Source organism: Canis lupus, chromosome 3 (genome assembly GCF_048164855.1).
Source record: "Canis lupus baileyi chromosome 3, mCanLup2.hap1, whole genome shotgun sequence".
In the NCBI taxonomy this organism is placed as follows: domain Eukaryota; kingdom Metazoa; phylum Chordata; class Mammalia; order Carnivora; family Canidae; genus Canis; species Canis lupus.
This window is the reverse complement of record NC_132840.1, coordinates 82,191,152-82,215,262: the sequence shown is the minus strand read 5'-3', so window position 1 is coordinate 82,215,262 and position 24,111 is coordinate 82,191,152. Positions and strand designations below refer to the sequence as shown.

The window sequence follows — 24,111 nt, the reverse complement described above, 5'->3', positions numbered from 1 at the left end:
TGCTATATGTATATAATTTGCAATACATTCACATGTATTGACATGCTACATATACTTTGTACCCTGTTTTCTTAAAAATGTTATATCAATAGTGTTTTTGCACTTAAAACTCTTCAGAACATTGATTTTAATGATTATATTATTTGGATATACGATAATATACTTAACTACTCCTCAACTATTGCATATTATATTGTAGCCCATCATTAATTCCACCATTCAACCAATTTTTTGAAGCTCTTACCTAGTACAAGGCCCTATTTTTGACAAGGAGAATGAAATGATGACTAGAACAGTAAGGATTTCTATTTTAATGTGCTTTCTTAAATAAGGTTGTAATTTATACTTTATGAATACATCTTTGTTCACATTTTGAATTACTTTTGGGATAAATTCCTAAAAGCAGCATTATTAGTTTAAAGGATATGAATATTTTAACTGTTTATACATACTGCTGAATTGCATTCTTAAAGGACTATATTAATTTATGAATGTGAAAGTGTATTGTCTCAATGGACCTTTACAAACAATGTATACCTAATTTTTAAAAGGAAATTCTTGCTTAATGTATTTGATTAATAGCTTAACACATTTTCACATATTTATATCCCTCCTTTATTCTTTCTTATTAACTGTTTTAATGATTTCTCATTGATTGATATGGGCTTTTCATATATCAATGCTCTAAAGCCTTTTCTGCCAAACATGTTCCAAATGTTTTTCCCTTTATTATTTGTCTTGACGTAAAGAGGTTTAAGCTTTTATCTAGCCAACTCTATTGATTGCTTCCTTTGAGATATCTCTCATTAGTTTTAAGCATGGAAATTCCTCCTTATCAAGGATTGGGCAATAACTCATTTATATTTTCTTCCATTTTTATTTCTTTTTTAGTAGGAGTCCTTAATTAATCTAGATTTTATTTTGATGTTTATTTTTATAGGAAAATCTAAATTTATTTCTTTTTCCTCATAAACCTATTCTATTTCCCAGCACCATTTATTGAATAATTGACCCCTTCATCATGGATTTGTGTTGCTTCCTCTATCATATACTGACCATGAATACAGAGGCCAGAGTCTGCCTGGGGGCTCTGTTTATTGGTAGATTTTAGTTAGTGCTTGTTGGATATTCAGGGGGAGTTCAGAATTGCTACATGTAGTCTACTTTCAGAAGAATCCAGAGTATACAGATGAAAAAAAAAAATTATGGCTTTGGGTCTTAAAAAAATATGGGCATAGACCCTGGCCCTACAAATCACTGACTATATGAACCTGAAGGGGCCATTCAACTTTTCTGAAGCTTAGTCTCCTCACTTGCAATGTAGTGACAAGGGACACCTGGGTGCCTCAGGGGTTGAGCATCTGCCTTCTGCTCAGGGTGTGATCCAGGATCCCAGGATCAAGTCCTGAATCATGCTCCCCACAGGGAACCTGCTTCTCCCTCTGCCCATGTCTCTGCCTTTCTCTCTGTTTCTCATAAATAAATAGATAAAATTAAAATAAAAATAATTTAGTGAGAAGGATACCCTCTTGACATGTTGTTCTATGAAGCAAGATAATACAATGTGCGAAAGCTTTGTGAAATATAAGAGGAATTGCCAATACTAATTTATAATTAGTGTAACTATAATCTGGGCTCTAGATTCATTATGAAGCCCTACTGGGCATGACTACTTTTGTGTTCATATAAATTCCAATATAGAAAAGTGAAAACAGAACATGAAGCCAGCCATAACCCTGCTCTATTATTCTAGAAAGAGGATTCTGAAGTTGTTCTCCGAAGAGCCTTTCCCATTTTGTTCTATGTAACTGGAAATCAATGCTGTAAATAGCAAGCAGGGTGGGCATTAATTAATGAGGCTATGTGTAAATGCCATTGGATATGGAAGAGAGACAGAAAAGCAATTAATGCGAACTCTATAGAAAGTGGCTTAAGTAGGAACACAGGAAGACTCCGAACATACAAAGTAGCCTTGAGAAGATCTATCACCAGGAAGAAAGAAGGGCATCTTGTGAAAGACACGACTTCCCCTTCAAGCCTGTGAACTCAGCATTAGCTAGATACACAATGATACACGCCAAAATACCAATTGGCAACCAAAACAGTTACTCAAAAGCTTAAACTGGTGTTAATAAGCTTGGAGAATCAAGGAGAAACAAGGCATTTACATTTCCCTATGGATCTAGTTTGAAGAAAAAGTATCTTGCAGTGTCCAGAGGTTCCTGAAGGTCCAACCTAAAGGGGGAAAAAACTCTCAATAACCTGCTTGATGGAGACATCACTGCTTACACAATTTCCCATAGTTCTCTCAACATGTGCTGAAGAATTAGGTTATGTATAAAGTCAAAAGAAATAATCACATCCACATGCTCAAGGTTGCATCTGCTTAATGGTCAATAAAAAAACTAATATTCACTCACCACAGCAGGTGTATAGTAAATGTTCAATCGATGAGTGTTGAATTGAATAACTTATGCAATCTCTGGATTCATTTATATGATCCCTTATTGAGGCCTCACTCATGTCATGATGACTCTTCTAGGCATGATAAAGATCAGACTTACATTTTTGCCCTAAGGATCTAAACCTTAGCAAGGGAGAGGATATATACATCTATAAGTACAATAAAAGATACGAAGTTATAGATAACATAACAATAGATATGGTATTGCAGGAATTCAGTGGAAGGAAAAATAAACAGATATGAAGAAAGCATGGAAGACTTTCTGGGGGAATATACTTTTGAAATTAGGGTGGGTATTTGTGATAGAAAATACATCATAAGCAATGCTGTAGTGGCACAAAAGTAAAGTGCATGTAAACAGGAAACTTAGCAGATAAAAGTGTTAGCTTGTGACAGACCAATGAGTGTCATAAATATCAAGTCATTGGAGGACCGTTGGGAGCTGAACCCACTATAGGAGAAATTCCAACAATTTGGAAACAGTAGACATCAAGTATATTCTGCTAATCTCTCCCTCTCTCTTTGAGTGCAGATACCAGGTCTTGTGTCCTTAGTCCTCCCCCCGTGCTTTGTGAAGTGTGGAAGCTCCGTAAACGAATGTTGGGTCGAATTTAACTAGCAACCCAGAGAAAGCAAATAACCAATGCAGAATGTGTATCCAATGTGCAGTTCTCAGCAAGGAAGAGAGTGTAGAAGAGTGGGTAAAGTACTAAACTAGGGCCCTAGATTTACCATTTTCTAGCTGGGTGAACTTTGGTAAGTCAAATAACCTCTATGTTTTAATAGTCTGCTCTGAAAACCATGAGCCTGAATAACCCTCCCTTCCTGTGCTGATGGGATAGGACTTATGCGATCAGTACTTATCGCCATGAAATCATAGGAGTTCTATTATACATAACAAACTTTGTGTTTCCAGAAGAGGTGTACTGTCACTGGATGGTCTTACATACATGAGTCCCTCAGGAGAGAGATCAGGGCCCTATTTCCCCACAAGAAGGAATTTCCACTGCAGATCAGGTCAACGTCCAACTCCAGCTGCAGAGGCAGCTATGGGGGTGAACAGGTTTATTCCACTGACCCTATTCCTGATCCCACCAGTGAAACTTCAACACTCCTTTAATAGCACCTATGAACCATACAGTCTTCCAAGTGCTTTCTCTTCCAAGCCCAAATACAACTGATGAAAAATAGGTAATGATACTCCTTGTTTTTCTTCCCCCTTTTTTGGCCTCAAATTACGATTTTAGCCATTATCAGATGATGTGTGGTTGTACATTGTACCATATGTTAAAACTGAGTATAAATCACAGGGGACCTAATATTTATAAGACATTTTCTTACAGCTTATTTTCTTTTACTGTTTTATCTACTGTGTGCAGCCAACTAAGGACATCTTGTCTGCTCTAGTTCATTACTGACCTATACTAAAATAGAGAATTTTAGGACTTCCAAGATGGACATAGCTGAGATTCTAAAATATGAATAAGTTAAAAGTATAGTTTAACCAGCAGCTCTTCTGAGTTTAATAGAAGGCTGGATGTTATAAACCTGGATTTCAACCCTGATCCTGTTCTTTGCCTTCTGTGTGACCTTGGTCAATTCAGGTAGCCACCCTAGACTTTCATTTCCTCATCAGAAAAGAATAAAAAGGTCTATCCACCTATCACATCATTAATTGATTAAATAAACAGTGTGGGCAAATTGTTTCACAATAAAGCACTAGATACATTGAAGAGATTACAAATGGCAATACCACCAGACTTCCCCAGACATTCTTCATTTCTACTTCCCTTTGTTTTTCCCCCAGTTTCAGTGAGATATAATTGCCAGATAACATTATATAAATTTAAGGTACAACATAAAGACTTGATATATGTATATATTGTAAAATGATTATCATAATCAGTTTAATTAACATCCATCACCTCATGTAGTTGTAATTCTTTCTTCCCTTGTGATGAGAACTCTTAGGTTTGCTCCCTTAGCAACTATGATCCAACAATCCCACTCCTGGATATTTATCTGAAGGAAATGAAATCACTATCCTGAAGAGATATCTGCACCTCTCTGTGTTCATTGTAGCATTATTTACAGTAGCCCAGACTTGAAAACAGCCTAAGTGCCCATCAACAAGTGAATGGATAAAGAATCTGAAGGAAGTAAACTCATAGGAACAGAAATCAGATTGGTTTTGCCAGAGGTGAGGGGATGGAGGTGGGGAGTTGGGTAAATGTGGTCAAAAAGTACAAACTTCCGATTATAAGATAAATAAATTCTGGGGATATGATGTACAACACGATGACTATAGCTAACAACACTATATTGTATATTTGAAAGTTCCTTCGATTATTTCTGCTATTTGAGGTTAGACATTTTCTTCCTAGGCCCTCTTACATCCATCCATTTTCCTGTCCTGGGCTAAACCCACATCTTTAGACTTCATTTGAGAATATGGAAAATAAAATGCTATTTTGGAGTTGGGCGGGGAGTAAATGAAAGGCTATCTCTTTGGATTTTAGCCCAAAAAGCTCTAAATATAGGCAGCTTTCTTGCCAGTTTAATAGTATACTCCTTGTCCTTCCTTTCTCACATACCAGCCTTGGACATACACTCGGCTAAATGTACGCATACACCTAGGCGACAGTGGTCTTTCTGCACCACTTGGTGCTTCCTTGTATCTGTCCACACTATTTTCAATATCTCTCTCAGTTTACCACCTCGTCGACTGCTCCCTGAGGCCTGATCATCATTGCCTTACCACCATGCAAGATGCTTACTAATATTAATATCAGTAACTATAATTAACATGGATTAAGAATACTCCACAAGGCCGGGTCCTATAAATTATTACACTAATAATTTTTTTTAGCTAATAATCACTGAGAGCTTACTATGTATCAAGTACTATGATCGTTCTTGTTTCATTTATTATTAACAACAACTTTGAAAATTCGGTATCATTAGCTCCATGTGATAGATGAGAAACTTGAAACAAAGTGAAGTGACTCGACTCGTTCAATATCACAAACCACTACCCAAAAGAGCCAGAATTTGAATTCCCATTTGATTCCGAAGCCTTTAGGCAAATGCCTAACACACTCTGCTGTGTGGGGTTGAGAAGACATGTAAGTTCCCACCCAAATATGCTGACTGGGTCAGTCTCCCGTACCTTTATAATTACTTTTGAGGGGCAATTGCTGTGCTGTTTGGGACCAAAGGGGATAGAAATGGAAATGGACAGACTGCTAATGATCCTCTGCTAAGGGCAGAGAGAAGAAATTTAGAAGCTCAGGACAAAGCAATCCTGGCAGAAAATGGAGTCAAGGCCCATTGGGCTTCTCTGTACAACTGTCATGAGTCCAGCCACAGCTTACCAGGGCCTGTAGCTTCTGGAAGCAGAAGTTACGCACACAGCTCACACTTCAGAGCCAAACATTGGGCAGCACTCAGGAATTAACCAGCTGTGGCGTCAAGGGCTCCCCTTAATCAGGTCCCATTTAGGCTGATTAGTCCCCTAATGGGGGCCAGCTGTTTCACTGATAAATCAGGCAGGGCTCTGCCTAGGTCACATACACAGCAGACATCACTGCCTGCTGGGAAAGCCCCACATCCACACCCACGAAGGATACAGGTTTAGCTGGGAGCATGGTCCTCACCTGCTTCTTGCAGGGGTGAAAGGGATAACTCAGTAGCGACATCCATCCTTTTCGGCTCTCCAGCAATTATTCACATCCTTACACCATTTGTGATCATCAGACTCCTGGTTAAAGGGAAACATGATTAGGAAAGTTGTAGCAGTGCAATAAAGCAGACCCATCAAATCTGCAATAAATAACAGCTATAAAACAAGTGACCTTAGTCGACAAGGGCAAGGGCAAAGCTCTAAGTTTCTGAATTTGCTGGGTATCTGGGGTAGCTCATTTTGGCTGTAAACCTATGGGGCAGCTGTAGGACACAACCTCGCTTCCATCTAGATAACTTCAGGCTGCTTATTCTCCGGGGATAAATGAAAGAGCCCTCAGATTATAAGCTTTTTGGAACTGATTATCTGGCAGGCCTAGGTCAATCAGGGCAATGATACACATCAAAGTGGTCTGCATGCAATGCTTATCCCTCTCATCCTGCATAAAATACTGCCATCAAATTAATATGGCATACTGGTAACAGTAAATGATGATGCCTGGCTTTTCCTCCCACGTAATACACCATTAATTTCTCCTAATTAAAATTAGGCTTTTTGCTGAAATCTTTGCTTTCCAAATTTTTATGGATATATATAGTGTACTTAATATATGGCAAAAGGAGCCAAATGTATAGATTGCTTATCAAGGTAATGAAATTTAGATGTGACATTATGCTAACATGTATGATCAATGACTCAAAGGTGCACTTATTTACGAAGTGAACCAACCATAAATGCCTTCTCTGGAAAGAAAAAATAATATGCATATATACATGTGTGTATATATGTATATTTATATATATATATACACATATGGAGAGAATTGAAACCCTGAATATATTAATTTCTATGGGATTAATGTTTTCATTTCTACAGAGTCAATATGTTCAGTTTGACATATTCCAAAAAGAAATTAGAAAAATAGTCCATTTGTCTCGAGTAGCTTTATTCTTTGCCATATGCTCTGCATGTGTTAGAGGGAATGACACGTAGAACATGATATAGTGGGACAGCTAAAGCACCTCTCAAAAGGTTTATGGAAATAATATTAACTTAAAAAATGGGAAAATCGGAACACCCTGGATGGGTCAAGTGGTTGAGTGTCTGCCCTTGGCTCAGGTCGTGATACTGGAGTTCTGGGATCGAGTTCCGCATCTGGCTCCCTGCATGAATCCTGCTTCTCCCTCTGCCTGTGTCTCTGCCTTTCTGGGTCTCTCATGAATAAATATTTTTTTTAAAAAAATGGGTAAATAAAGGTGACACGAGGACTTTAGTTGTAAATCTGTGAAATATGTGTATGCATGTGCTGCTTAAAATAGCTGCTTGCAGATGATGGGATTAGGAGATTTGGACTCTGAAGAGTAACTTGAATGTTACTGTTGCTGTTTTTATACTTTTCATTTAGGAAAGCCCAAAGATCTTTCACAGTTGTTCTCTTTGACCTCTGTCCAAACTACATAGTGATTCCAAAGCCCAGTCCCTTACCCTCTCTATTCTGCTCTCCACACTTCTCCCTCTCTTGGTTCCAAACCTCGGAGCTTCCCTGGGGTGAAATCAGAAACTGGCCTCCAGAAGCAGAGGGCAGAGAGAAACAGAAGGAAGAGATGCAGGCCACTCCAGGTTCATCGCTGGCAGGTTTTTTCTTTTTTTTTTTTTTTTCAGTTTTTAATTTTTATTATTGATTTGTTTGAGGGTGAGAAAATGGGAGAGGCGGGGTTGGAACAGAAAGAGAGAGAATCTCAAACAGATTCTGCTGAGGGCAGAGGCCAGCACAGGGCTCAATCTCACTATCCTGAGATCATGACTGAGCCAAAGGCAGCCACTGAACCAACTGAGCCACGCAGGCACCCTCCCCCGCAGGCTTACTAAGCAAGAGAACTTACCTACCAGGCTCGCCCTGGCAGGAGGGACAGACTTCCATCCCCGACTTCTGGAATCTTTTTTTTTTTTTTTTAAAGTAGCCGGAATCTTGAAAGTTTATGTAGAAGGCCTTAATTGAGTCCAGCCTCATATTGGGCCCAGGTGGTCTCATCAAGGGCTTCCTCTCTCAAGGCTGCATCTGTGGAAAGGCTCTGGTTGTGGGAATGGTGGATGGGACAAATATTCCAAGGACGGGGTGAGGAGTGAGGAGCCTGGCTTGTGGGTCAAGCCATGTCCTCTCTGTGACCTCTCCCAAGAGCCTCAGATTGGAGGGTTCTGTGTGGGAGGGGATGGCCTGGCCATGTATGGCTTGGGCAGCATGATATTAACAAAACAGAATTAGAAAGAGGTTGGACATAAAGTGGGGGTTTCGAAGAAAATTGTGCCCCCTCCCTGACTCTGTGGCATACTGGCTGAAAGACATTGTGCACTTATTTATCTCCGACCCAGGTTCTCATCTTATATGGGGAGTGGAATTTTGTCACCCCATAGCTAGGGATCAAAGGCTATCACACACGTGCAGTGCTCAACGTGGTGCTCAGCACATGGTAAGCCCTTGATGAATTTTGCGCCTTTCTGCTCCTCTCCTCGGCTTCCATCTAAGCCATCATCCTCACTGTGCAGGCCCAGCCATAAATAAATCACACAACTAACCAGGAAGCCTTAGAACTCCAAGGAACCTGAGATGGCATCTATAAAGTCCATCCCTCTTATTTTAAGAAAGGAAACAGAAATGTCAAGGTCACACAAAGAGAATGTGGCACATCCCAGGAGCCCAGGATTATGAGAAAAATCACCCTCAGGTCCTTTCTGAGAATTCCAGCTAGTGATGCATGCTGCCAGCAGAACCTTCCATCAACAAATCAATGTACCAGGGACACACCAGGCATCAAGAGAAGAGCAGGGCTCACTCCTTTCATTTCTCTTCTCTCATCCCAACCCACCAGTTAGAAGGGCAAACAGTTCACGGTTACTGAAGCCTGTGTTACCAAAGCAAAAAGTGAGTTAAATCCTCAGTGCTGTGTGGTAAACCTAGACCCTTGTCCTCCCAAGAGTCATACTCAAGACAAAAATCCCAGCACAGCAGAGGAGTTAAAAGAGAAGGTGGACTCTTCCTCCACGCTGCCCGCAGAGGTGGCAACCATCTGTTACTGGGCATCATGGCTCCCCTCAGACCTCTGGTGAAGCCCAGAATTGTTAAAAAAAGAGGACCAAGAAGTTCATCCAGGGATGCCCGGGTGGCTCAGTTGGTTGGGCATCTGTGTTTGACTCGGGTCATGATCTGGGACCGAGGCCCATGTTGGACTCCCTGCTCAGTAGGGAATCTGCTTCTCCCTCTCTCTCTGTCACTATCCCCAGCTCATGCTTTCTTGCTCACTCTGCTGCCTCTGTCTCTCTCTCTCAAATAAATAAATAAAATATATTTTATAGTCATTTTTTTTTACATTTTTAAAATTTAAATTCAATTTGCCAACATATACTATCACACCCAGTGCTCATCCCATCAAGTGCCCCCCTCAGTGCCCGTTACCCAGTCACCCCATCCCCCCGCCCACCTCCCCTTCCACAACCCCTTGTTCATTTCCCAGAGTCAGGAGCCTCTAATGGTTTGTCTATCTTTCTAACTTTTCCCACTCAGTTCCCCTCCTTTCCCTTATAATCCCTTTCACTATTTCTTATATTTCATGTATGAGTGAAACCATATGATGTTTGTCCTTCTCTGACTGACTTATTTCACTCAGCATCATACCCTCCAGTTCCATCCACGTCAAAGCAAATGGTGGGTATTCATCTCTTCTAATGGCTGAGGAATATTCCATTGTATACATAAACCACATCTTCTTTATCCATTCATCTGTCAATGGACACCGAGGCTCCTTCCAGAGTTTGGCTGTTGTGGACATTGCTGCTATAAACACTGGGGTGCAGGATCCTGCCATTTCACTGCATCTGTATCTTTGGGGTAAATACCCAGTAGTGCAATTGCTGGTCGTAGGACAGTTCTATGTTTAACTTCTTGAGGAACCTCCACTCTGTTTTCCAGAGCGGCTGCACCAGTTTGCATTCCCACCAACAGTGCAAGAGCATTCCCCTTTCTCCACATCCTCTCCAAATAAAATCTTTAAAAAAAAGAAAGAAAGAAATTCACCCGGCATCCGTCAGACTGATAATGTCAAAATTAAGCACAACAGCAGAAACCCAGAGGCATTGACAGTAGGGTGCACAGAAGATTCAAGGGCCAGATCTTGATGCTCGACATTGGTTATGGGAAGCAAGGAGAAAACAAAGCCCATGCTGCCCAGTGGCTTCTGGAAGTTCCTAGTCCACAACACCAAGGAGCTTGAAGTTCTGCTGACGTGCGGCCAATCCTACTGTGCAGAGATTGCTTACCATGTCTCTTCTCCAGGAACCTCAGAGCCGGTGTGGAAAGAGCAGCCCAGCAGGCCATCAGAGTCACCAGTACCAATGCCAGGCCAGGCCATGCAGCGAAGAAGATGAATAGTCAGACAGCTTGTATGCATGTCATATTTGTGTTAATAGAACCATAAAACTACCAAAAAAAAAAAAAGTGGAAAGTGTCTTCTTTGTATCCAGACTGGGAGACTGCATAGTCACAATATGTGCACACATAGGATATATGTGTGTTTGCTCTGTTACTAGGCCAGGCGGCAGCGCCCCTTTGGAAAGGACAGCATAGCAGAAGCAGATGAGCTGCAGAAAACTCAAAGGCACTTTTTTTTTTTTCCTGCAAGGTCAAGCCAAGGACAATGACTGATGAAGGCAGGGATCGGAAGGGCCCTGCCGCAAAAGCCTGCAGCCATGCAGGACAAAATCTGCATTTTCCCCTCCAGTGCAGTGTGACTAGCATGTCCCTTCTTCCCCAGACCAGGAGGGCCCTCTTTGGGAAACCTACAACCTCGCTTAGCTAGCCACCTTGACCACATAGTCTTGAGAAAACAAAAGACTCTTCCAGACCTCACTATCCTTTACATCTTCCTTTCCCTCACTTAAAGCACCTCCAATTTCTTAAATTGCTGTCCGTAATTTGTGTGGCTTTCATCCTAGCCTCTCTGGAGAGATGTTGTCAGACAATTGCACTTGGCAACTCTGTGGCCTTCTTCCTTCTCCGGGTTACATTATTTTTGTTTCTTACCTCCACTTCTTCCTAAATGGTGTCATTGGAGCCTGACAGAAGCCTGAAGTGATTTGCCGGGCTCCCTTAGGCAGCAAATGCCTCTTCAGGCTACTACAGAGTGATACCAGAGTTATTGTGTCCCCAAATGGAATTGCATCGGGGTTTGAAATATAATCTTAAGAGACAAAAAGCAAGATTCAAAGGAACATGTAAACTGCCTTTGATAAGCTGTGTATGTGTGTAGGTAGATTCTGGAAAATCATAGGTACAAACAAGAACAGTTGTTTTGGGATGGTGGGATTAAAGTTGGGTGTTCTTTACCCACGTGTAATAGTTAAGTAATAGTTTAAAGAAAATTTCCAAGACACTTTTTTAGGATGGGGTGTCCCTAAGTTAACTCAAGCAACAATGTGAGTAGTATTATTGCCAAATGGCTATGCTAGAATTGTAAATGTAATATGATCTTTCTTCCTTGATGAAGCAAATTTCTGTCCAAAGTCATCAGCAGAAGAGCAGAAAAAAAGAGGGAACTAACTTTTAAGTCATATAAATCCAGGTAAATCTGCCAATAATTATGGGTCATTCAAAAGCAGGGATTACTCTGAGGCTTGGTTCAAACTGCAAGCTACGCTCATTACCATTGGTTACCTTGGCTGGACGCTTGACTTTTCAGCATATCCAACTTTGAGAAAGGATGGAAACTGGACCAGTGAGTATCTGCTACAAACTAAGTGCGGAATTAGGAGACCATACAGTGCAATTATATTCAGAACACAAAACAAAAGCAACAACCCAAACCAACTTTCTTCTCTTCTTTCATGCTTCCCTCTTTTCAGGATCAATTTCTTTCTTATTAACAGGTTTAAGGACCCAGAGGCTACTTGTTTTGCTAGGGGAGAACAGACTTGCCTTGTTCATTATACTTGATCCGCATAGATCTGGCCATTGCTTCTGATCATCCTATAACCCCAGAGAACAGTCCGTGCATAACAGAAAATCTTTAAACATGGCTAATCACATGGTAGATGAGGGTGAATAATTTAAAGATGCACTATCACTTGAATTGCTCGTCTTACCACTTTAAGCTGAACATATACTCCTCTTAGCATTTAAAACAGAACATTTAGGCTACCATTAGTATTGCCTTCCAACAAAAATGGCATGGTCTAGTGAACTTCATTTGTAGAAAAGACAATATAACCCGTTTCTGTAAGCGATATTTGCACCAGCTACCACTTCTTAAACCCAACTAAGAAAAAAACACTCATGTGGGTAGTTTCTCAGAATTAAACTCTAAACTTCTACTGCTTTCCTTTTTAGTGGTGAGGATTTGGAGTGGAGACCTGATCCTTTCCTGAGGTTGAGGAAAGAGATATCCCAGGAGCAATGCCTTTCTTTTCTTCTCTAACTTCTCCTCCTACCTGTCTAGAACCCCCTTTTTTCAAAAGTTATATTGTTAGATGAAGAGAAAAAAGTCTTTGCTTATACGCAATAACAGAACAGATGTAAAATTCAGATCTTAATAATTTACTCATTTTTTAGCAAACATCTATTGAGCATTGCTAATATTGGGGAAACATGTGACCTTGAGAAGTTCAAAATCAAAGAGGAACATACATAAATATTCCAAAGCTTTTAAGCAGCCTTGTCCAAAGAACTTCCCACAAAAAGGCTTTACATTTCTGATCCAGTACAATGACCTCTAGCCATTTGTACTATTTAACATGTAAAATGTGCCTAGAGGAGAACCTAACATTTTCTTCAACTTTAATTATTGAAAATTTATTTTTTCAGATTTATTGAGATATAACTGACAAATAAAATTGCAAGAAATTTAAGGGCATAATGTGATGATTTGATACATGTATACATTGTAAAAGGTTTCTCCCCACTGAGCTAATTAATAGGTCCATTGCCTCTGGTACTTACCTCTTTCTGTGTGTGTGAGGACATTGAAATCCTATTCTCTTAGCAAATTTCAATTATACAATATTATGAATAATTATACAGCATTATAGACTATATAGTAACCATGATTTACATTGGATCCTCACATTTAATTCATTTTGTAGCTGAAAGTTTGGACTCTTTTACCAACCTCTCCCTACTGCCCCAACCACAGTCCTTAGCAATCACTTTTCAATCACTTCTGTGAAAAAAGAATATATATATATATATCAGTTATATCTCAATAAATCTAATCGGTTGATTGACTGACACTTAGGTTGTTTCCAAACCTTAACTATTATGAATGTTGGTTCACTGGATATGGAAATGCAGATATTTCTTTGAGATCATGATTTCATTTCCTTTGGATATACACCCAGCAGTCGGAGTGCTGGATCATACTGTTTGTATTTTTAATTTCTTAAGGAACCTCCATTCTGCTTTCCATTGTTTAGCTTATATTGTGACTTTAGATTACCACATCTGGCTAGCAGCTGTCAATCTCACGGTGTGGGGTAAGTTTAGGAGACAAATGTACCAGAGCACATAGGCAGACGTCTCACTCAGACCTAGGACCCTAAGAGATGATTTCCTGAAGAAGCTGAAGCTTGACCTGAGTGCTTAAGAATAAGTAAGAGTTAACAAGGTAGAGATTGAAGACTAGGAAAGGTACTTTGGGTGGATGAAACAGTAAATGTAAAGGCACTGGAGTGTGGGAGAGCATAGTATGCTCTAGCTACCACTAACCGTTCACAGTAGTCACAGCTCAGGGGTTTCTGGAATTTACTGCAAGGATGAGGCAGGGAAAGAGGCTGATGATGAAGGGCCTTGTGTTATGGCCTAAAAAATAGTATCACCATCAGATATATCACCGTAAGATTTGCTTATGAGAAAGCTCACCCTAGCAGTACTATGGAGAGTGGATTCAATAGGGAAGACATAGAGTCAGGGAAACCCTGGAGGGAGCCTGAAGGAGAGTGATGTTAAACTTGGCACTTGTAAGAACGCCAATAATCTTCCAGTATCTTTCCCAAACCAGTGCTACTCAAATGACAGTAACTGGAAACTTCCTAGTCCACTTCTTAGAGGAGATAGGTGAGGTTCACATGCATTCCTTTGGATGGAAGTGGACAGAGCCAGAGATGGGGTGGGGGGGATCTAAATATGTCTCTGCTATATTATGGATGCTTATATAGCTTCTAATTACATTGATTTTAGCAGAAAAGAGTCTAACACCCAGCTTCACTATTGAAGACATTAATTTTGAGGAAATAAAAAAAAAGGGACTTGGGGAATTTCCTTACTTAACCAATATATGATAATATATGATAAGGTAAGCCTATTCCCAAGCATCTTCCAAGTGTCAGCCCAAATCTCACTCCTCATGGAAGCCTTCTCCGATGATCAGTCACCAGTAGGTCCTTCTATTAAATACTCTCATGGTAACCATCCCAGTGTGTAGAACTCTGTCATATATGCATGCTCTGCAATTACAGAAGCTCTAGGAGGCCAGGGTTGCCAGCCTGGCACAGCACTGTAGTCCCAGGACACAGGCCAGAGGCTCATGCTAGGTAAGCAGGCCTTGCAGATGAAGGCAGCCTGCTACCCTGCAGAGAAATATAGCTTCAACCCGAATTAGTCCGTCCTTATTTCAATTTCCTCTCTAGAAAGGAGAATTGATCATTGTACATTCAAAAGGTCCCTCTCATTGCCTTGTTTTCAATACCACCTGCAGTTTTCATCTTTGCATCACAATAACTGAAACTAGACTCTGCAGTTTTCCAAAAAGACATCCAGGCTTCAAAATTTGGAGAGCCAAACGTTTCCCTTCAACATATCCGGAATAGAGGTAATTTATTTTAGTTAACAACAGCAACAACAAAAATGCAGACACCATGCATTTAGCACCGTGACTATTTTTCATGACCTGCACAACAGACACAGTCTTTCCTCATTTTTATTTTTGTGTTAAAAGATCACAGCCGGGAATGGCAGTAACATAGCTACAGGCTTCTCATGTTGTGCTACATTAAGTGGACTGCAGGGACATGAGTTGATGCACTTACTGTTCCAGCAAAGTGTACAGATGAATCAAAAACTTCAATAAAAGAAAACCCAGCTTTACCTTCCCCATTTGCCTTTCAGGCTGTAAAGGATTTAAGTCCAGGAAAAGAACATATTTTTTTTGGGGGGGGGGGTTTCTTTGAAAGTATAATAACAAATGTCGATGCTTTCAGCAATGACTCCAGAAGGATCTCCTCTTTTGCAAGAAAACCTCACCTGCTGGCAAGACCAAAAAATATGACAGGGCATCTGGGACTAGATCCGAGGGATCAATAATGTTCAGGGTATTTGGTACTGAGCCAATGGCTTTTCTCCATATGGAACCATGATTTGGTTAAAGAGATGGAAGTGATCTCTGCAAGAGCCGAGGTCTGGGTTCTCAATAAATACTTATATACTACTCCAAGCCCCTGCATTCAGGTATGTGAATTCAAAAGGGCTAATAGCCCGACTCTCAGGGCTCCACGCAGCAAGCCTTGCTTTCCCCTACAATAAAGACAGCTGGTTTATTTTAATTTTCATGGATCATTCCTCTTCAACTTTAGACTGAGATATAAATTTCTTGAGATTTGTTCTGTCTATTATAACGTATTGAGTATAAACTTGGAATGAAAAGATATGAGGTCAAGTGCAGATTCCATATTCTTTCTCAATGCCTGCCACCCAAGGATTCAAGTTTTAAATTTATTTAGAGCTGGTACTGAGAGGGATTGAGAGGTCATGGTGGTAATAAGCCAAACAGAAGGCAATAACACAGCACAGTCTGCTCGGCTCAACTTTTGCGGACACTGGGAACATGAAGCTGGAAATGGAGAAAGATTCTAACTCAGTTCAACAGGTCCAAATGTAATGGGCAGATGGTCAGGATTCAGCCAGTGACAAACCAGATAATTAATAGTATGTGAATATAGAACGTATAGATGTTGCTGGAAAACTATGCAATCTAGATATTTGTGATTATTTACTAGACTACCACTAGTTATTCTTCTAACCAGCCTAGGAATTTTTAATGATGCATGACTAATACTGATTTTTCTCTTCCAAAGAACGTCAAGTCCCACAAGAGCCATTCATTTTGTCTTGTTCACCACTCTATCTGTGGTGCCTAGAGGAGAGTCTGAAATATAGTAGGTCATCCAAAGCATTTATTGCATGAGTGAACAAATAAATAAATAAGAAGATGTGACTTACAATGTATTTATACAATCATTTGTAACACCTGTATTTTTAAAATCAATTTTCCAACAGGATTGAAAGTAACCCACCAAACACCAATCTCTCAACTACATTTTTTTTGGGGGGGGGAGGGGAGGGCTTCCTCCCTGTATCAAGATTATAGTAAAAGACTTGAAATTGAATAGGATGAATGCTCCTAATCAGATATTTCATTCATATGCCATATCTGGCACCTCTGTTTTCTTTGAAGAGAAGTCTATTGTTTTCCAAGCCGTGAAGAATGAATCCATGCTAATTAACTCAGTCAATATTCATAACCAAACATTTTGCTTGGGTACACACACACACACTCATGCACAAACACTGCAGAAACTAAGTTAGCAATTGCAGCCCCTATTAATTCTTGCTTGTAAGGCTACTGTAGAGGCAAGTTTAGTGCACAAATCCAGACATGCCTATCGATTTGTTCCCAGCAGACAGTGCATGCCACCTCTCCTTCCCAATGAATGATTCACACTTTGTAAGATTAGAGATGGCAAGGTGAGGCATCCAAGGGAGACATGTTTCCAGGCATCTTGGAATGTAATGCTTCTCTGAGATCTCTCTTTACCAAAAGATTTTAGAACACTTTCTAAACATAACGGCTATATTGCAGGGATGGGTGGTAAGAGGAATGAAGACTTATAAGGCAATATCTTAGTTAAAGAATTATTTTTTTCCTAGGGGGAAAAAAAAACAACGTGCAATCACTATAATAACTTTACATGGATTAAGAGGATTGGTAAATAAGAAATCAGAGTGGACAAAATCTATCACAGGTTCACCTCAATTCTTATTATTCTTGAGATGAATCTCAGCCCTTGACAGGTTGACCTATCACAGGTAAAGGGAGAAGATAACTTCTTTCCAGTCATTTCCATCTTGTCCCCATGACTCAGGTACAAATGTAGTCAAATACCAGGTTGAATTGGATCTTGTAAGGCTTTCTCCTGAAGGAGCATGTTTATGAAAATGTAGGAAAAAGAGAAACAAGACAAAGAAATCATTCCTTAAAGAAAATCTGCAGTGAATATCAATAATGTGATCTGTCCCTTCCTTCACCCACTCATTTCAGTAAGTTATTAACTTCACACCTACCGGGGTCATCCAAATGGGAATGTGATTAAGTACTTGAAATCATTTTACTTTTTTTTTTAATGGATATTAAACCCCAGAAATTTATTTTAGAATAGATCTACGTTGGCAAATTAAAACACACAAAATTTAGTGAATGTGAAAAGGTCTGTAGGATATTCGGGGTTATAAATAAGTCTATTAAATTATTAGGGTTTTGAATCTTAAATTTTGCATGTTTTGACATAAGTATATTCCAATTTGTAACTCATCATAACAATAAGGAAGATTGTTGTGTATTTGAGATGTAGAAAGACAAATACAAACTGATCTAAAATATCACAATGTATTAGGAGCATAAATAATGTAATCACCAAAGGCCTCAATAAAGCGGCATATGCTTCATTTTGTCAATATGATAAATGCAAGCAGCTGAGGTTTTAAATATAATGTGGGTATATATATAATTATGTCAATGATGTTAATTAACACACATATCAGGTTAGCCTAAGAAAATGTTAATATGAGCCCCAAAGCTTCAAATTTACCAATTTTAGGATTTAAAAACATGTATTTTTAAATTTATGGCCACCATTTTTTTTCTTAGGTTTCTATAAATCATTTCCCATTTCAAATTGCAGAATTACTTCAAGCTGTTTGCTTGGGGAAATGTAATTGCTATTATTCTGATTGTTATTGATAATAAATAAGACTGATCACGAAACCTCTGCCTTTCAAATTAGCACACTTGGTTTCTAGGACCAGCTCTGCCACCAGTTAAGAGTTGTTACCTTGGGGCGGTAATTTAACCTCTGCAAATGTCTTCATTTCCAACGTGAAGGAATTCCTTTGCCAACCTCTAAGGTCCCTGCCAGAGTGAACATTCCAAATATCTATGATCTATGGCTCTCACTAGTTAGTCTAATTTTAAAAGGCAATGCCAATTTTTGATCTGTTTTCTTCTCTACTATTGTAATTATTATTGATCTTTCAGTAATACTCCTTGTCCAAAGCCTCTGGGGGTATTTGTAAAATGGAGACACAAGTGCTCGGAGAAAACAAAATGGACAGAAGTTTCTGTAATAATAATTATTTCATCCTATTCTCTGATCAAAGCACAGCAATGCATTTCCCTTGGTCTCAGGAGAGTTGAGGTTAAGGCCTCACACACAGACTTGGGGTGCTCTGACCCCACAACATTCAGGAGTTAGTCCTCATAGAGAATTCTAAATTCCAGGTTGCTTCTCCCCAGACAGCAAGAAAGCTCAGCTCTGTGAAGGAATGGCCTGGCAAGAGGAAATGATGCATGCTTGAATGGGTCAGAAATGTGCCTTGCACTGACCTCCTTTTCTGGTCTGCTGACCAGCCCTGTCTCCATTCTCCCTGGCACCAGAATAAGCAGGAGTCCTGCTTGAACTGGCTATGGGAGTAGGGAGGATTTGGCATGGAGGAATTTTGGCTCTTGTACTCTTACAGCTCTTCTCAGCTTGATTGGCAAAGCTCTGGATAGCAACACCACCCACTTCTTTCTCTTTTTGTCTCCTGTTCCTATCAACCCTCTTTCAGTTTCCCTTAGTCTTACTGAGAGATACAGAGGTGACTCTGACTCCATGGCCAGCAATTTTGAAGACAGATGCCAACGGCGGCCCCAGGTGTGTTTGGCTTCCTCCAGGAAGCTCAAGCGGCATAGCCCACAATGATCAGAGGCCCCTCCTTAACAAGGAACAGCCTACCCCCTCCGCCTCCACTCATAAAGGGATCACGGTGATTCAGCTTCTAATTGTTTTAAATGTTTATGCAGAGGACCCAAGAGGAGCTACAGCAGAATGTTTAATTGATCATTATAGAGTGATTAAGCTTGACATTTCCAAAGAATTGGGTGAAAAACCTACCGCGGACTCCGGTAGGGTCAAAAGACAAGGCACCTTTATGAATTTCAATACTGTAATGCTCCTCTGGCTGGTGGAATGAGGCATATTAGAAAATATTCCCAAATTTTGAGAAAGATTTTATGCTAATGGACTATTAAACATTTAATGCTCTGTTAACAAATGGTTATTTCCCCATTAAGCACCATCATGACCTATGCATAGTTTATGAACATTCCTGTTGTCCTTGAGAGAAATCACATACTGTAAGCGCTAAAAATAGCAGCCATGTGAGGAGCAGAGTATAATTTGCATCTAGAGTTCAGCTGACATCATCTATCTCAGAAGCTTATTTCCAGGGATCCGGCTCAGGAAAAGGTTCCAATAACCTTTTACTAAACCTGAACCATTCTGGAAATGACTAAGTCGCGTGCCTTAGAGGGAGCTGATGTAGAATGGTGTCACATCTCCCTTTATGGTGGAACACAAAGAGTGACTTCATTCCAGCTTTTCAAAGTCAGCCTTGCCTTTGTGTTCTAGACCCTGTTAACCCCAGGCCATACCTCCTTTTCCACCTAGCAAGAACCTACCCTTCCAATCTCCCCTCACCTTGGGGAACCACGCAGACCAGCCACAGTCGGAAGTCATTTCAACAATTTTCCTGCTTAATTTTCTACTGGAACAATATGGAAACTGGTTCTCAGAGAGGTTTAGGAAGCTGTACACACAGCCACACATGTGGCCTAGATTTTAAGTCCAAAAGCTAGTTCAGTGTTCTTGCCTCCCTATTTGAATTGCATAGCTTCTTCAACAGGGACCTCCTCCGTGAAGCCTGCAGTGATTTTTCCAGCTAAGCATACCTTTCTCCATTCCACAATGGCTTGTGGCACATCCTGACTCCAGACCTCTCACGAGCTAATTATGTTGAATTTAAATAGTCCCTCATTGCAAATGGAGGTAGGATAGACTGGTAGGGATAAAGACAAGGAAATAAATGGTGACCAGAGATGTAGGTTGAACACTGTGTACTCAGAACATGGGAACAGTAGCTGGAAAAGCTTTGGTAAAAAAAAAAAAAAAAAAAAAAAAAAGTAATTGATTTTTGTTGGTCTCCCTTAACCAGACCTGTTCCTTCTCAGGATTTCCTTCCACTTAGTTTTTTTGAATCACAAATTGACCCATTTCCTCTTGGAATTAATACCCTTCAGTTTCATCCTAGTGCCTACAGGATTAAATTAAAACTCTTTTGTAGAGGAAACCAGACCCTATACAGGCATCCTTTGCTTTATTGCGCTTGGCATACACTGCATTTTTACAAACTGAAGGTTGTGGCAACCCTATGTCCAGCCTGTCTCTCGGTATCATTTTTCCAATAGCATTTGCTCACTTCCTGTCTGTGTCCGTTTGGCAATCCTAGCGATATTTCAAACTTTTCCATTATTATTCTATTTATTATGGTGATCTGTGATCACTGATTACAGCTCCTGAGAGCTCAGATGATGGTAAGCGCTTTATAGCAATAAAGTATTTTTTAATTAAGGTATGCACGTTTTTAGACATACTGCTATTGCACACTTAATAGACTGTACTACAGTGTAAACATAACTTTTATGTGCTCTGGGAAACCAAAAATTTCATTTGACTTTCTTTATTGCGTTATTTGCTTTATCGCTGTGGTCAGGAACGGGTTCCCTCTTAAGTATGCCTATGATGTGGCCCTCATTACATCTTTATTATCATTTTCTGACAGTTCCTACCTTGAACGTTATCTTTTTTTTTTTTTTTTTTTTTTTTGCACACCTCACCCACGTTGCTTCAGGTCTCATATTCTTGTTCACCCTGTCCCTGTGGTCTCATCACACCCTCCAGGTTGGCTTGCCAGGCTCTCACAGGTCCTTCAGGGTCTGCAGAGGGGTCTTCTGGTCTTTAAACTCTTTCCTTTAACCACCAGGTTGAACTGCCCCTCTGTGCTTTCCAGATGGCCTCCTAAACACCCTCCTCTTAGGACACACAGCACGCTGGATCATGAGTTGCTCAAAAACAGGGGCTGTGGTCTTGTCATGTCTTAGGCACAGCTGTAAACACAATAGATGCCCTGTGAAGGCTGTCAGGGGGAGGGGCTTCCTTGGTGAAGTGACCTTCCCATGTATCAACTGTGAAGACACAACTGGGTCAGTAGATGTGGGGGTATGGAATTTATCTCAAAATGCTTGTGTCTGGGTTGTCCATGGTCAATCAGAGGATGGGGAGCTTTTCACATTAGGGTCTCTACCCAACTGTCACAGACAACTAGGATTTCATAATAATGCTTTATACTTTCATACATTTTGTAAACTAGAGGTTATCAGATAATTTACAGTATATTTACTCTCATTAGTATTGTTAAGTTTAATCTGGAATTCAAGGCTAAATTCGAAGTCATAATCAAATCTGTAGCAACATGCAGTATTATATTACAGCAGACAGTGTAAGACCAGTTTTCTTTAGCGTCCCACAGTGAAAACCAAACACGGTGGTTTTCACTAATTTATCACGCCCCTCCATGTTAGACTGCTTTATAATTTGTAATCAAGAAATGTCTTGGCAAGTTGAAAAGTTGCCATTTGTCTTAGAGATCATGATGATATCAGGGCATTTGGTGCTTGTTGATTTTCCTCTGCGCCATGTGAAGGATCTCAGTGGTTTTCCCTATATCACAACCACTCCTGTCCAACGATTCTTTCTGCCCCATTTCTGACACTTGGAATTACTTCAACCTAATGTTAAGCAGAGCAATGTTGAGCCTTCTTGTTACTTGGTCCCTTTTCTGGACAAGATTCTAAACATTTATATCCTTCCTGATTTTATCTTCTGAGAGAAACGCATATTTATCATACACTTGATGTCAGACACTGTGCCAAGTGCTTTACCCTGTATCATCTACAACATCACATAATTACTCACAATTCTGTACTATTTATTATATTCAGAAGTACATATTAAATACTGTCTGTTCTATCCAGCTTTTTTATAATGCAAATTAGCTAACTCACATGAGGAAGTGTCATCAGTGAAATGCAGAAAGCTTATAGGTTAATATGTAATTTTTTTCCAGCTCATTACATTTTGTGTCATCAACTAACAACGCCGGAACACGAAGTACAGTAACTCTGTGGAATGCAGCAAGCTGCAGTAAAACATGATAGTGTACATAACACCCATTCATTCCATGTTCTTGTTTTTAATTCATCCTCACCACATGGTTCAGAAATGCTTATTGGTGGTGTCTCAATCTTTATACATTTTAAAAATATTTATTTATTTATTTATGAGAGACACAGAGAGGGAGAAAGAAAAGCGGGGGGCGGGGGTCGGGGGCAGAGATACAGGCAGAGGGAGAAGCAGACTCCATGCAGGGAGCCCGACATGGGACTCCATCCCTGGTCTCCAGGATCATGCCCTGGATTGAAGGCGGTACTAAACCGCTGAGCCCCCCAGGCTGCCCTCAATCTTTATATGTTTTGATCTTGTCTCATGCTTGGTGTTTCTACCTTTCCTTATACTGCCTTGGGTCAAGCTACCGTCAGCTTTTTTTCTCTTTTTTTAAGTTTTATATCTACTTTTTATTTATTGGGAGTTTTACCATTTTAAAATTGCTTGTTGTATTTTTCTTGCAATTTTTGTTAGCATTTTTGTTACCAAATTCTATCGATTTTGTAGTCCGCTCTCAACTCTATTTTTCCTTTATCTTGTTATTTTTTGGAGCGTGATTTTTTAGAATAGCAGAAATACGTATTGAAACACTAGAGCAGAAACACTCCTACCTGCTAAATACTTGGCATGAAGAGAGGTATTCTTTTCATAACTGTATATATAAATAGGGTCACAAAGCTAGGATTAGGTAGCTTGACTCTGATCACTTGGCAGCACAATGGCACAGCATCCAGTTCTGTTTCACTCCAAGGTACTTGTTCCCTCCATCATATTCTTCTCCCTTACTTTCCATCACCTTCTGACCCCCAAGCTAGCGAGAACACATAGGGAAGAACCTGCACATCCTATCTATATTTGTGTGTGTGTGCGTGTGCGCACATGGCAATGGAAGCACGTGTGCACCTGTATGCACATGTGAGTGTTCATTCCAATGCCCCCAAATCCCACCTCCAGGCAATCAGGGGGTGTCAGCACTTAGGTGAAGGCACAGATCTCTCTGAACACCACGCCTTCTGAGAGAGGGAACACCTGGCTGGATCACAACATTTTCCTTGGCTCTCAGAACAGCCCTGTGAGCAGTTCAACAATTACCATGCCCCGTACAGATGACTTGAGCCTCGCCAGTTTGAATGGACTAATGGAGGACACAGTCCAAGCGGGAGTAAAATATCTCCATCATAAACTGAAACGTTTTGCTGTTTGAACTGTTGCCAGTTTTTATAACAATTTCCATCTTAAGCTGCCTCAATACATATTTAATGAATTCTTCTATAAAACCTTTAACAGCCCTCAATTCATTTCAAGTGGCAAATGACTCAGCAGTTTGAAATGATGAGCTGGATGCTGCCTCTATATTCATTACCTAGGAAGAAAAAGTGATTTTTTAAAAAAATGATCTTTTCTCCTTGTGCTCGCATTCCTATGATGTGGAAACACTTAGGTCTGCCAATCCTCCTTCCCTCAAAGATGTGATTTTACAAGAGGCATCCTGTAAATTTTTTATGGTGGAGACTTGTGATACATATTAGCGTTACATGTCATGTAAGGT

At 40.1% G+C, this 24,111-nt stretch overlaps 1 long non-coding RNA gene across 2 annotated transcripts in view; it reads right to left on the bottom strand.

Moving 5' to 3' along the window:
- The window catches only part of LOC140625610 (uncharacterized), a 258,967-nt gene that overhangs the window by 222,196 nt on the left and 12,660 nt on the right, over positions 1–24,111 (bottom strand). For both annotated transcript variants that reach the window (XR_012024955.1, XR_012024956.1), the window contains exon 2: positions 6,121–6,224. This is a non-coding gene — a long non-coding RNA (uncharacterized lncRNA). The remainder of the gene's footprint in view (positions 1–6,120; positions 6,225–24,111) is intronic.